Raw genomic sequence first — 13,746 nt, 5'->3', positions numbered from 1 at the left:
AGTCATCGGGGTCTTCGTGTCCTCTTTCTCTTCGGATGTGGGATTACACGTAGTCAGGGCGGTCGGATAACGTGATTAGTACGGACGACGCCTATGGGATCATTAGTATAGTTATAAACTGGTCGTTTGTGTAACGCATGTTTATAGCAATTAATCATGCTCAAAAATAATCTGACGTCGCCTGGGATTGATAACTTCATGCGTTGCAATGGTTTCATTTTAACTTCATGGAATTCAAGGAATTAGGAAAACATCGGGTTTTCCTAGGGTTTTCAATACATTCAGTTTTCAAAATGTACACAATTTTGATGAACATTTTCTTTACAACCATAGAAACAAACAAGCATACTTATGGATCTTCACAAATGTTTTCAAAAGCTCTTTTCAGAAAATATCGGATTTTCTGGTAGTTTTCAGAATGATACAAAACATTTCTTCTCAAATACCGCTTATGAACTCACCAACATTTCATATGTTGACGTTTTTCAAAATACTTGTATTCTCAGGGAACCAGTGAATCAAAGGAAAATGTACTCAGTGATGGCTTGCAGTTTACTTATTAACGAATCGAACAATTTATTTTTGGGAATGTAATGTTTAAACAATGTACTTCATGTAAACTTTAGTGGTTGTACTATATTAATGCATGGTGACGAATGTTGTTACGTTTCATATATATTCAATGTTATGGTATTCAATTGAGTCACGACAGCCCCCGAACGTTTCCGCCGCCTGGTTCGGGGGTGTGACAGGTTGGTATCAGAGCTTTGTTTATAGTGAACTAGCATGTCGAGCCACACATTGATATGCAACTATAAACCAAAAAGAGGGACTAACATAACTCTGAACAAAACAAGTAAATAAAACACGCTTGCTTGCATTAGGAATAAGGACATAACGCTGAATCAGACACAATAATGCTGGTATCTCGGTTAATTCGGGACTGTTCTTAGTGATACCAAGGAGTGAATGTAGCCTGATCAACTACATTCTCTCCAAAGTAAAACTAACACACGTCTTGATGAGATCGGGATAGCTAGGGAACCTAAAACTATACCCTTTATCACTAAAAAGAGAACGCCTGCTTAGTCCGTACAATAGTCATAGCATCCTAGGAATAATGTTAGCATATTTACATACTCGCGCAGACGGCATGGCTGGTTTTCATCACCCTGGAGACCCCTATTTCCCTAATCAGGGAAACAACGGATGGCTAGAGGAGGAGGAGCCTGAGGGAGAGCCTGAAGAGGAACCTGAGGAAGACCCCGAAGAGGAATCTAACGGGGAACCGGAGGCAGAAGTCGAGGGCGAACCTGTCGAACCCGAAGAAGACGAAGAGAATTTTGAAGAGGAGCTCGACGACAGCGAAGGGGGCGATTCGGACGCAGAGTCCGAGGTCATCAACCCCCCTTACCCGATCAGGGTGCCTGCTTATCGTGTGGGCCCCACTGGGCCTACCCCTCCTTGGAGCATTGATCTTTGGAGATGGAGTAGACATCAGGGACAGCGACCCCCGTTTGGTATGTCACGTGAGTTCTTTGACCTGAGGGACCGAGGACCAGCCGACCAAGCCCTACCGGTCATGGTGAGACGATTACGGGACACCGGCGACCTTGCTCAGGGCACTGCTGATCAAGTACGCCAGTTGTGGACTAGGGTCGAGCGTGCGGAACAGGAGACGCGTGATGTCCTTCGGGAGTTTCACATGAGGCAGGTAAGGTGGGAGTCTCGACTTCAGGACGCAGAATGCTTGGCGGCTCGTCTTCAGGGAGCATCCACATCTTCGGCACCACCTCCTGACGCAGCTCATCACGGTTAGGGATAGACTTATCATAGTAGGTCATTAGGAACTATGCTATGTACTCCGGCTCTATGTTTAAGTGACTACACTACTCATAGAGCCGTTATGCTGTCGAATTAGTGTCACTTATGTATGCTCTTACGAGCAAAATTTTCATGTATTAAATGCGGATAATATTAATGAACTTTTGTGTGCCTTGCCATGATATTACAAATTACTATGCGTTGAGATGTTATGATGGTAGTAATGTCTAAGTTCGTACCATGCACCTAGTTTGTAGGATCGCAACCTCACAGAAACCACATACACTCAACATCCTTCCGTTTCATGACAGAAAGATGCCTCGCCGAGCTACTCGCAGAAATCCCGAACCAACCCCGCCCGAAGTTGACTCCACTGCTTTCCAGGCAGCCGTGTCTGCTGCGGTCACAGCAGCTATGGCACAACTTCACCGAGGGAACAATGGAGGAGGCAACGGGCAAGGGTCCGGAAGTTCGAACAACGGGACGAATCAAGGACCCACTAAAACGTGCACCTACAAGGACTTCACAAACGCTAAACCATGAACTTTCAACGACACTGGAGGGGTGATCACTCTGAAGCGATGGATCGAGAAGGTGGAGTCGGTATTCGAGATATGCGATTGCCCTGAGCAGATGAAGGTGAAGTTCGCGGCCTGCACTTTTGTCGACCAAGCACTCACTTGGTGGAACGGACACGTGGAAGCCATGACGCTCCCTGTAGCCAACTCTATGCCATGGACAGAAATGAAAGAAATGTTGATGGCTGAGTACTGCCCACGAGGCGAAATACAGAAGATGGAGCAAGAGCTATGGAACCTCACTGTGCAGAATGCGAATATCGATGCCTACATATCAAGATTTAGCGAACTATCTCTGCTGTGCCCGGGTATGATCACATCAGAAGGAAAGAAGATCGAGCGATTCATCTGGGGACTGACATCCCCCATTCAAGGGAATGTGATAGCTGCGAACCCCGAAACGTTTGACAGTGCGAAGAGATTGGCGAAGAGGTTGTATGATCATAACAACAAGAAGGGCGAGAAGCCAGTGGAGGCTGAGAAGAAAAAGGAGGGTGATGGCAAGAAAGGGAGGAACAAAAAGAGAAAGGGGCGTCAGGGCCCCGAGACCTCTAAAAAGCAGCAGACAGTAGCAGTTAACGCTGTCACCGTACCGGTTCCAGCCACACCACATGCTCCAGCCTCAGCTGCTTCAAATGCTTCAAGACCCTATTCCGGTAATCTTCCCAAATGCAATAAGTGCGGTCTCCATCATCACGGCGAATGCAGGGAACTCCATTGCACCAGTTGCAACCGAAGGGGACACACTGCAAGGTTCTGCAGGACTTATCCTCCCCAGAATCAAAATCAGGGGAACAACCACAACAACAACAACCCCCGCAATGACAATAACACCAATGCCGGCGGCAACAATGCAGGGCCTAGCCACACTTGCTTCGGGTGTGGAAGGACGGGGCATTTCCGCCGAGATTGCCCTAACAACAACAATTCAGGAAACAGAGGAGCAGGAAGGATGCTGACTATGGGTCAGGGTGAGGCAGTTCAGGACCCCGCAGTTGTGACCGTTACGTTTCTCCTAAACCACACTTATGCATGCATCTTATTTGACACCGGAGCGGAGCGAAGTTTCGTAAGCGAGAAGTTTAGACATTTATTAAAACAACAACCCCAAAAGCTAAATGAAACCTATACGGTGGAAATGGCCAATGGGAAAACCGAATCCACTGGGGAGATCTACATCGGATGTACCCTAACCCTTAACCAACACGTCTTTCGAATAGACCTAATGCCAGTGTCAATTAGGAGTTTCGATGTGATTATCGGCATGGATTGGTTAAGCCCCCACCATGCTGAGATTATGTGCCACGAGAAGGTCGTTCGCCTTCGTCTCCCAAATCATGAAACCCTAGTAATTTACGGAGACAAACCTAGCACGAATCTTCGTCTTATCTCGTGCATCCAGGCACAAAAACATCTGCGAAAGAACAACTTGGCATTCTTGGCACACATAGTGGACAAGACCAAAGAAGAAACTAACATCCAAGATATTCCGGTAGCGTGTGAATTTCCAGACGTGTTTCCTGAAGATCTTCCAGGAGTACCCCCAGAGAGACAGGTTGAGTTCCGAATCGACCTCGTTCCAGGAGCAACCCCTCTCGCTAAATCACCATATCGGTTGGCTCCTGCTGAGATGCAGGAATTGTCCAGCCAACTCAGTGAGCTTCTGGACAAGGGATTCATCCGACCTAGCTACTCGCCATGGGGAGCTCCGGTGCTCTTTGTCAAAAAGAAGGATGGATCTTTCAGAATGTGCATCGATTACAGAGAGTTAAATAAACTCACTGTTAAAAACCGCTACCCACTCCCACGGATCGATGATCTATTCGACCAGCTCCAAGGAGCTAGTTATTTTTCTAAAATAGATCTACGGTCCGGATACCACCAACTCAAAGTCCGGGAAGAGGATATTCCTAAAACCGCTTTCCGAACCCGCTACGGACATTATGAATTCGTCGTAATGCCCTTCGGTCTAACAAATGCACCTGCCGCATTTATGGACCTAATGAATCGAATCTGTCGACCGTTCCTTGACAACTTCGTCATAGTGTTTATCGATGACATCCTTGTCTATTCTCGAAGCAAAGAGGAGCATGGCCAACATCTCCGACAAGTCCTAGACACTCTGCGATCGGAAAAGCTTTACGCCAAACTCTCCAAGTGTGAGTTCTGGCTCCGGAGTGTGAATTTCCTAGGCCACGTAGTTAGCCAAGACGGAATTCATGTGGATCCCTCTAAGGTCAAAGCGGTGGAAGGATGGGCAACTCCGACCACGCCCACAGAAATTCGTCAATTTTTAGGCCTAGCAGGCTACTATAGGAGATTCATTCAAAACTTCTCTAAGATCGCCAAGCCGCTTACCTCGCTTACGCAAAAGGGTGTACCATTCAAATGGACAGACCGACAAGAGATTGCGTTTCGAACCTTGAAGCAAGCTCTCTGTAGCGCTCCTGTACTATCTCTACCTGAAGGAACGGAAGATTTTGTGGTCTACTGTGACGCGTCGAATCAGGGCTTAGGTTGCGTTCTCATGCAACGTAGAAGAGTGATAGCATATGCGTCCCGCCAACTAAAGACGCACGAAGTAAATTACACGACCCATGACCTAGAACTGGGAGCCGTGGTCTTCGCTCTAAAAATTTGGAGGCACTACCTGTACGGTACAAAGTGCACCATCTTCACGGACCACAAGAGCCTCCAGCACATCTTGAATCAGAAGGAGCTGAACATGAGACAACGAAGATGGGTGGAATTACTAAACGACTACGAATGTGAGATCAAGTACCACCCAGGCAAGGCCAACGTGGTAGCTGATGCATTAAGTCGGAAGGAGTACCCTAATCGCCGTACGAAAACTCTCTCGATAACCATTCAATCTCATCTGGCCACTCAAATTGCATCAGTCCAGTCGGAGGCTATGAAAACGGAAAATAGAGCTAGCGATACATTGCGCGGGATGGAGAAGAACCTAGAAGCAAGGGAGGATGGGGTATACTACTTCATGAACCGTATTTGGGTCCCAAAAATCGGAGGATTTAGGGAGGTTGTTATGAAGGAAGCCCACAAGACACGATACTCCATTCATCCCCGTTCGGACAAGATGTATTTGGACATTAAACAACACTATTGGTGGCCTAACATGAAGGCGGAAATCGCGACCTATGTTAGTAAGTGCCTTACGTGCGCCAAAGTAAAGGTGGAATACCAGAAACCTTCAGGGTTGTTACAGCAACCGGCAATCCCTGAGTGGAAATGGGAGGGGATTTCTATGGATTTCGTGACCAAGCTACCCAAGACGTCGGACGGACTGGACACCATATGGGTAATAATCGACCGACTGACGAAATCTGCCCATTTCCTGCCAATCAAAGAATCCTACAAGATGGAGAGATTGACGCGTTTGTACCTACGAGAAATCGTGAGACTCCATGGAGTGCCAAAATCTATTATCTCGGATAGGGACAGTAGGTTCACATCGCGCTTTTGGCAATCACTCCACAAGGCAATGGCAACTCATCTCGACATGAGCACCGCGTATCACCCACAAACGGACGGTCAAAGTGAACGAACCATTCAAACGCTTGAAGACATGCTTCGTGCATGTGTGATAGACTTTGGGAAGTCTTGGGATACCCACCTACCGTTGATCGAGTTCTCATATAACAATAGTTACCATTCGAGCATCAAGGTGGCTCCTTTCGAAGCACTGTACGGGCGTAAATGTAGATCACCGTTGTGTTGGGCTGAAGTAGGTGACACCCAGCTAGCAAGAACACATACATCGGACAGGGCATTAACGGGACCGGAAATCATTCGCGAAACCACAGAAAAGATCGTCCAGATCAGAGCTCGATTACAAGCATCACGTGACCGACAAAAGAGCTACGCCGACAAACGACGAAAGCCCTTAGAATTCCAGGTCGGTGATCGAGTACTGTTGAAAGTCTCACCCTGGAAAGGGGTTATACGTTTCGGAAAACGGGGAAAGCTGAACCCGCGATACATTGGACCTTTCGAAATCGTCGCCCGAATAGGTCCGGTAGCCTACAGACTGCAACTACCCACAGAACTAAACGGTGTACACCCCGTGTTTCATGTCTCTAACCTAAAGAAGTGCCTGTCAGATGAAACCCTTGTCATTCCTCTTGACGAAATCAAAATCAATGAGAATCTCCTGTTCATCGAAGAACCAATCGAAATCATGGACAGGGAGGTGAAGTGTACTAAGCAAAGTCGCATCCCTATCGTGAAGGTACGGTGGAACGCAAAGCGTGGGCCAGAATTCATGTGGGAACGCGAAGACCAAATGAAGCAAAAGTACCCTCACCTATTCTAGCATTCTCAAATCTAGCTTTCAAACAGAATTTCGGGACAAAATTCCCTCTAACGGGGGGATGATATCACAACTGGAAATTTTGTGTCATGTAATCTATACACTCAAGTTAATGTGAATCCAAAACTTAAGAACATGTGTGACACCTATGATTATGACATCAAAAACTTCAATCAAATACATCATACAAGTACTACAAATAGTCAACAAGTAATTGGAAACCCTAGAAGTTCTTGTTTAGGTCCATCTTGGACTAGGACTTCCTTGTTGGACCCAAATGGACCAATAAGCTTCCAATTTGACTATCATGGGCTTAGAACCCTTAAAGGGGCTCTAATTGGACCCACATTTATTTATTTCAATATTTTGGGCCATATTGGGCCTAGAATGAAATAAATCACAAGCTTTGATCCATGATTTAGCCTAACCTAGCTTAATAAAGCATAAAAATCACAATTTTATTTTATGAGGCCAATGAACACCCAAACTAACTCTAATATTGAGTTAGGGGCAAAAAGCCCAAATTTTCCTTTTTCCTTCCCAAATCTCGGCCCAAGGCAAGCCCATGAGAAAGGAGTTGACTTAATACATGCCACCTCACTAATATCCCACATATCTCCATGCATGGACCAACATGTATCAAGGAATGTCAACTCAACCTTTTCTCTTCTCTTTCTTCTTGCTCTCGGCCAAACACAACACACACACACTCACAAAAATCTATTCTACTCTCTCTAAATCTTGAAGAACATCTCCTTCCCCCTTCTTTAAAAATTTCGAAAATCAAGAGCTTCTCAAGGAGGCTTTTCCCACAAAATCATCATCTAAGGTAAGTTGATGACTAATCCATGATCTAGCTACTTCATTCCATCAAAAATCTCTTCTAAATCTATTCCAACTTGTGATCATGCACCTTAGAAGTCACCAAACTCGAGATCTACCAAGGAAAGGTGCTAGGGCCGAAAATCACTTCATTTTTCTTCCATCTTCTCTCCAAAACCGAAACCACACCCAAGGTGAGCTTCATACCCCCTATTTTCTGTTTTTATGAGTTTTGAGGGGGGGGGAATACAAGTGAAAGTGTAGATCTATATGTGTTTTGTATGCCTTGTATGATTTCTATGCTTATATGTGTGTTTTTGTGTGTTATAATGTTGGATCTAGCCATAAAACCCCCAAAAACCGAGATATACTTTATGTTAAATAATACTAGCATCAAGTATATTTCTACATACAAAGTGTTCCAAGAAAAATAGCTAAATGGCTTAGTAACATTTTCTTTGGGCTAAAAACTCAATTTTTGGACATAAAATGCTAAAAATATAAAGTTAAAGGGCCCAAATTGAAATATTTCGAAATCTGATGGGTAAGATGAGCCAAAACAGTTTCCATAATGTATTTTCTGAAAATATACTTGTTGGAGGACTAAAAACACAAATTTCAAGCTTAATGGGCTAAAAATGACATTTTCGGCCCAATAAGGCCCATTATGCGAAATTTTCTGATTTGGAGGGCCAAAACTGTATTTTTCTGTAAAACAGTGGACTACTAGTGTCCCAAGTACTTTTCAAAGGTTTAAAATGCTTTTTAAATTTAAAAAGGACCAAAGTTGCAAAAATTTTACAATTTGGGCCAAAATTGTCAAAACTGTGAAAAAGAGGGGTTATAACCGAGAAAACTGCATTTTCAGGGACTTAAACTGTTTTCTATGAAAAATATGCTGAAAAATATTAATTTCAATAATTTTTGGTGTTAAAATGTCAAGAAAAATGATTTAAGGACCAAACCGGAAAGTTATTTAATTAAAGGGTTGAAAAGGTAAAATTTACAAACAATGAGGGGCTGAAAACAGAAAACTTTCAAGGCTAATTCAATACACGCAATTTGACCAAATAATGGCACCGCGACTATCTACGAAATACAATACACAACAATACCAAAAGTCGTTAAACGAATTGGTTCGGTCTCGAACCAATAAAAACCCGAAACTACTAACGCGACGATACCTCGATTCATACACGAAAACATTTGGTAATTCAATATACACATGAGAGTGCACAGACGTCTACGCACTATCTTTGGGCCCCAAAAGTGTAAAATCTTGTTTGTTGGGCCTAGCTAGCCCAATGACCTGATCTTAAGGCCCGAAGACTTCTACCTTACGCGGTGTTGGGTCTTACCGATCTAACATAGCGTAAAAGGACTTTCAATGGCTTGTATACTATCGGTCCCCAAGGGTCCTTTGGTATTGCCAGTAAAGTCGGTATTTCATGCGAGGCGGGTCAGGGACCCCTCGTACCTTTTTTTTATCCCCAACCGGTTAATGGAGTCATCGGGGTCTTCGTGTCCTCTTTCTCTTCGGATGTGGGATTACACGTAGTCAGGGCGGTCGGATAACGTGATTAGTACGGACGACGCCTATGGGATCGTTAGTATAGTTATAAACTGGTCGTTTGTGTAACGCATGTTTATAGCAATTAATCATGCTCAAAAATAATCTGACGTCGCCTGGGATTGATAACTTCATGCGTTGCAATGGTTTCATTTTAACTTCATGGAATTCAAGGAATTAGGAAAACATCGGGTTTTCCTAGGGTTTTCAATACATTCAGTTTTCAAAACGTACACAATTTTGATGAACATTTTCTTTACAACCATAGAAACAAACAAGCATACTTATGGATCTTCACAAATGTTTTCAAAAGCTCTTTTCAGAAAATATCGGATTTTCTGGTAGTTTTCAGAATGATACAAAACATTGCTTCTCAAATACCGCTTATGAACTCACCAACATTTCATATGTTGACGTTTTTCAAAATACTTGTATTCTCAGGGAACCAGTGAATCAAAGGAAAATGTACTCAGTGATGGCTTGCAGTTTACTTATTAACGAATCGAACAATTTATTTTTGGGAATGTAATGTTTAAACAATGTACTTCATGTAAACTTTAGTGGTTGTACTATATTAATGCATGGTGACGAATGTTGTTACGTTTCATATATATTCAATGTTATGATATTCAATTGAGTCACGACAGCCCCCGAACGTTTCCGCCGCCTGGTTCGGGGGTGTGACATATTACTACACTTGTCCCATGCTCCTAGCATGCACACAATGTTTATCTATGGTTCTTACTTTGTGAAATGGATCAAATGAACACATTTCCAATCATACTCATTTCACAACTCCCAATTCTTTTCACAAGTGAAAGAATATCAAATTCTTGCCACTTATGGAATATGCTAGATTCTAACATTTTATGTAATGATCCTTTCATAATGTCATACCACAAAAGTCACAATGAATATTGCCAATGATATTACAAAGTCCTCTATCGGAGATTGTTACAATACAATTCCTTAGATATGATGTCTCTCACTCAAAGTACATTCCTTTGAACATCCTTTTGCATAAAAGTTTCTAATCTAGACATAGATTTTCAATATTCAATTCCCAATATGGACACGTTTCCATATTTTCCATATGACAACTCATTCTTAATAGAATCTTATCTATTTATAATAATGTCGATATGTTCCATCCAATACTATACTTCCAACTACTCACAAGCGACCAATCCTCGGCGAACTTTGGATTGTCCTTTGATAGTTGTTTAATTATCTTAGTCAAAACCGATTCTAGTCCTTTTCCCTCTAAATGCGCTAGACATTTGGAAAATTTTAGAATGGTCAAATATTATAGCATTTGCAATCGATCTTCTGGGTTGCCTAATGTCTTACATAAAGATTTGATACTTTATCAATCTTCTACCATAGTCATTGTGCGTATGACTTCAAACCCGAAGCGTATGGGACACGATGCATAATGTCTTACATAAAGATTTGATACTTTATCAATCTTCTGCCATAATATTTTATGTGCTACGTTCTCAAAATTCGAACTATGAAGAGGAATGCCGTAATCATAATCGAAATTTGTGAACACACTATGTTTCCTTGACTAAATTTATTAACATTCCACAACCTAAGCCTTTAAATTTTGAAATGAAGCATAATATTCTCTCCCTTAATTATAGCAAAAAAACTTTTCAACTCTTGCAACTTTGCAAAGTATAACTATTGTTTTCTATAATTAATACTTCTAACTTGCAATACTTTCCATAATAATCATACAATCATAACATTTATGCTCCCACTATCATGATTAACATAACACTTATGCTCCCACTAGCTTTGACATGTATTCACAAACAGCTTAACTTTCAGAAAAACAATGCTTATTGAATTTCTTAAGTTCATGTTTCTAATACCTAATGCTTTGATAATCCTTTATCTAAGCTTATACACCTTTTCCCTTGATAGCTCATATGTGTGTCTAAACAATTCAGACTAATTTCCAAACCTCACAATTCAAATCATGGAAAGGGATATCGTAACCATAATCGAATTCGAGAATACAATTTTCACAATCACTATCTTTTTAAAATCTTTCTTAGTGAAAGCGTTTCCTCACAGTCATTTTCATGAAGGAGCGAATCTTATGACACTTAGATTTTAATGGTGTATGTGTTCCTATCCATGTGAATTTGTCAAAACCAAAGTTTACGACAAATTCAAACTCATATGGACCGAACTTTCTTAATCTTCATTTCTTGCCTTATGGTAACACAGCTGCCCACCATGTCTTCCAAGTAGTTAAGCAGCTCACCCTTTCCTATCAATGTACTTTCCATTGATCAAGGTGTCTGCCTTTTATGCGTTCAAATGAGAACTTATAGAACTCACATGCATAATTAACTCAATTGGAATGGCACAGAAACAAAATAGTGTCAACACGATAGGTTGTAAACCTCAACTCGTGTGCTAGTGATGATCGATAAGGTTTATTTTGATTTGTTCTTGAAACCTTTCAAGACCATTAAGACTCCCACTGACTCCTTGACATATAAGATTCTCTTGTCAATAAACATTTCTTGACAAACAAATATTCAAGAGTTAGTGTAGTTTTTATCAAAACACTTCATAAATTGGTCCTAGTTGGTCTTTGTCTTATCCTAGACATCACAACTTTCCACAGTTGATGAATGTTATAAACCTTCTTAATACTTATCACTCAATTTCACAATCTTAACTCTAATACTTGTTTTGGAACGAAGTATGATTGACTTCTTGATTTAACCATTTCTTCAATTCTTGATTCCTCTTCTTAGACATACAATTGTACTAAGACTCACTTAGAGGATCAATTTAGATATGGTTCTTAATCATTAAGACCTATCATAAAGCATAAAAGGTACCCTCCCTTCTTCTTAGAATGGAGAAACTTTTATCTTTCTGCCTACTTGATTCTTCTTATTTGTTCTGCTATTGATTTAAACTTTTTCAATCAATTCAGAATTACACTTAATCTTGTAAGTATAATCATATTTACTAAACCTTTAGCAAATCATGACGAATATCTTTGTTACTCTTATGGTGGACTTGATCAACACGCAACTTTGTGTACTCGATCTCCTAGTCCTTCACTTGACACTTTGTCAATGAATTAGTCTAATTTCCAAATATGAAATTTCTCATTCATCGTGCAACCAAGTTGCTTGATTCCAGGTTTCTGTCCAATTGAAACTTGGGAGATGAGAAACTCTCCCTATTTGGTAAATTCTCGACATCTCCACAATTAATATAATTAAGAATCAAATCCATTATTGCTAATAATAGAAACATTCAAACATCAATTTTTCATATATGCAATTGCAAGGATAAATAAATTATATAAAAATCAAAATTTATTTTATTGCGGAAAAAATTGTCCTTACAATGCTATTCATTGGAAAACTATGCTAATACATTTTTCTTAGCAATCTAATTCTAACTCTAAGTAGTAGCTCGAGAATCTAATCTTCAAGTAATCCGATCGAAATCCATTCCTTCACGGTTAGATTCTGCTCACTTCTTCCCTTAAGCTTCCTCTCTTTTCTTTGATCCTACAAAACATCAATTGTAATCTTATCACATTATGTATTAAGAATCTAGAATAGGAGCTTAAAAGAGTTAGTCAATGGATTTTACCTAAAGCAGAGTCATACGTTTTGACTCTCCCATCTCTTAGATCTCTTAGGTAAATAGGGCAGCTTCGTCTCCAATGCCCCTTCTCTTGGCAACAAAAGCAAATCGACTCTTTTGGAACAACACATGGAACTACTTCAGATATTGCCTTTCTCTTATGATCAAACTCTTCGATCATGGCACGTCTTTCGTTGCCATTGCCTATATCCATAGAGGTCTGGAAGGCAGATTCACCAATCAACTTTGCTTTTCTATTGCGCCAAACCATTGCTGATTCAGCAGCAATAAGCATATAGGTGAGATCTATAAGGGTCATGTCGCAGTTCATCATATAGTACTCTCTTACGAACCCACTATACGAGTTAGGAAGTGATTGAAGAACCCAATCAACAGCCATCTCCTCACAGACAACGGATCCCAACATTCTTAACCGATCAATGTGTGACTTTATCCCTAGGACATGTGCACACACCAACGTTCCTTCTTTATGTTTACTTGCCAAAAGGGCTTGAGTGAGCTTGAACCTTTCAAGCCTTCGAACTTGTGGGTTAGGGAGAATAATTGGAGGAGGTGGAGGAAGTGAAGCATGATCTCTTGTTCCTCGATCGAATCGTGGAATATCATCTTCATGTGGAATGCTTGTTCCACGGGATTTGGGAAGACCATAGTTGTCGTACTTTAACATCTACAAAACGGGAGAAAACAAATTCAAGTTATTTGATTGATTGAGTCCTTAGTAAATCACCCAAATGAGATACTAAGGCTAGGACCCAACACAATACGCTACAACCTAGAAAAGGGATGCCGTAATCTAGTTGCAGAATATTTGAAGGTAAGTGAATGACGATTCACTAATTTCCACCATGAAAAATGAAAAAAGAAATTTAATTTTTAAATCTATGAAAACTCCTAGATCCTTTGAGATTCATTGAACATTTCAATGGCATGTTTAAATCTCGATATGTCCCTCTAGTTTGTGACTGGGA

The sequence above is a fragment of the Lactuca serriola genome, chromosome 9, assembly GCF_051521515.1.
Source record: "Lactuca serriola cultivar US96UC23 chromosome 9, Lser_US96UC23_V15, whole genome shotgun sequence".
In the NCBI taxonomy this organism is placed as follows: domain Eukaryota; kingdom Viridiplantae; phylum Streptophyta; class Magnoliopsida; order Asterales; family Asteraceae; genus Lactuca; species Lactuca serriola.
Note: the sequence above shows the minus strand (reverse complement) of the source record.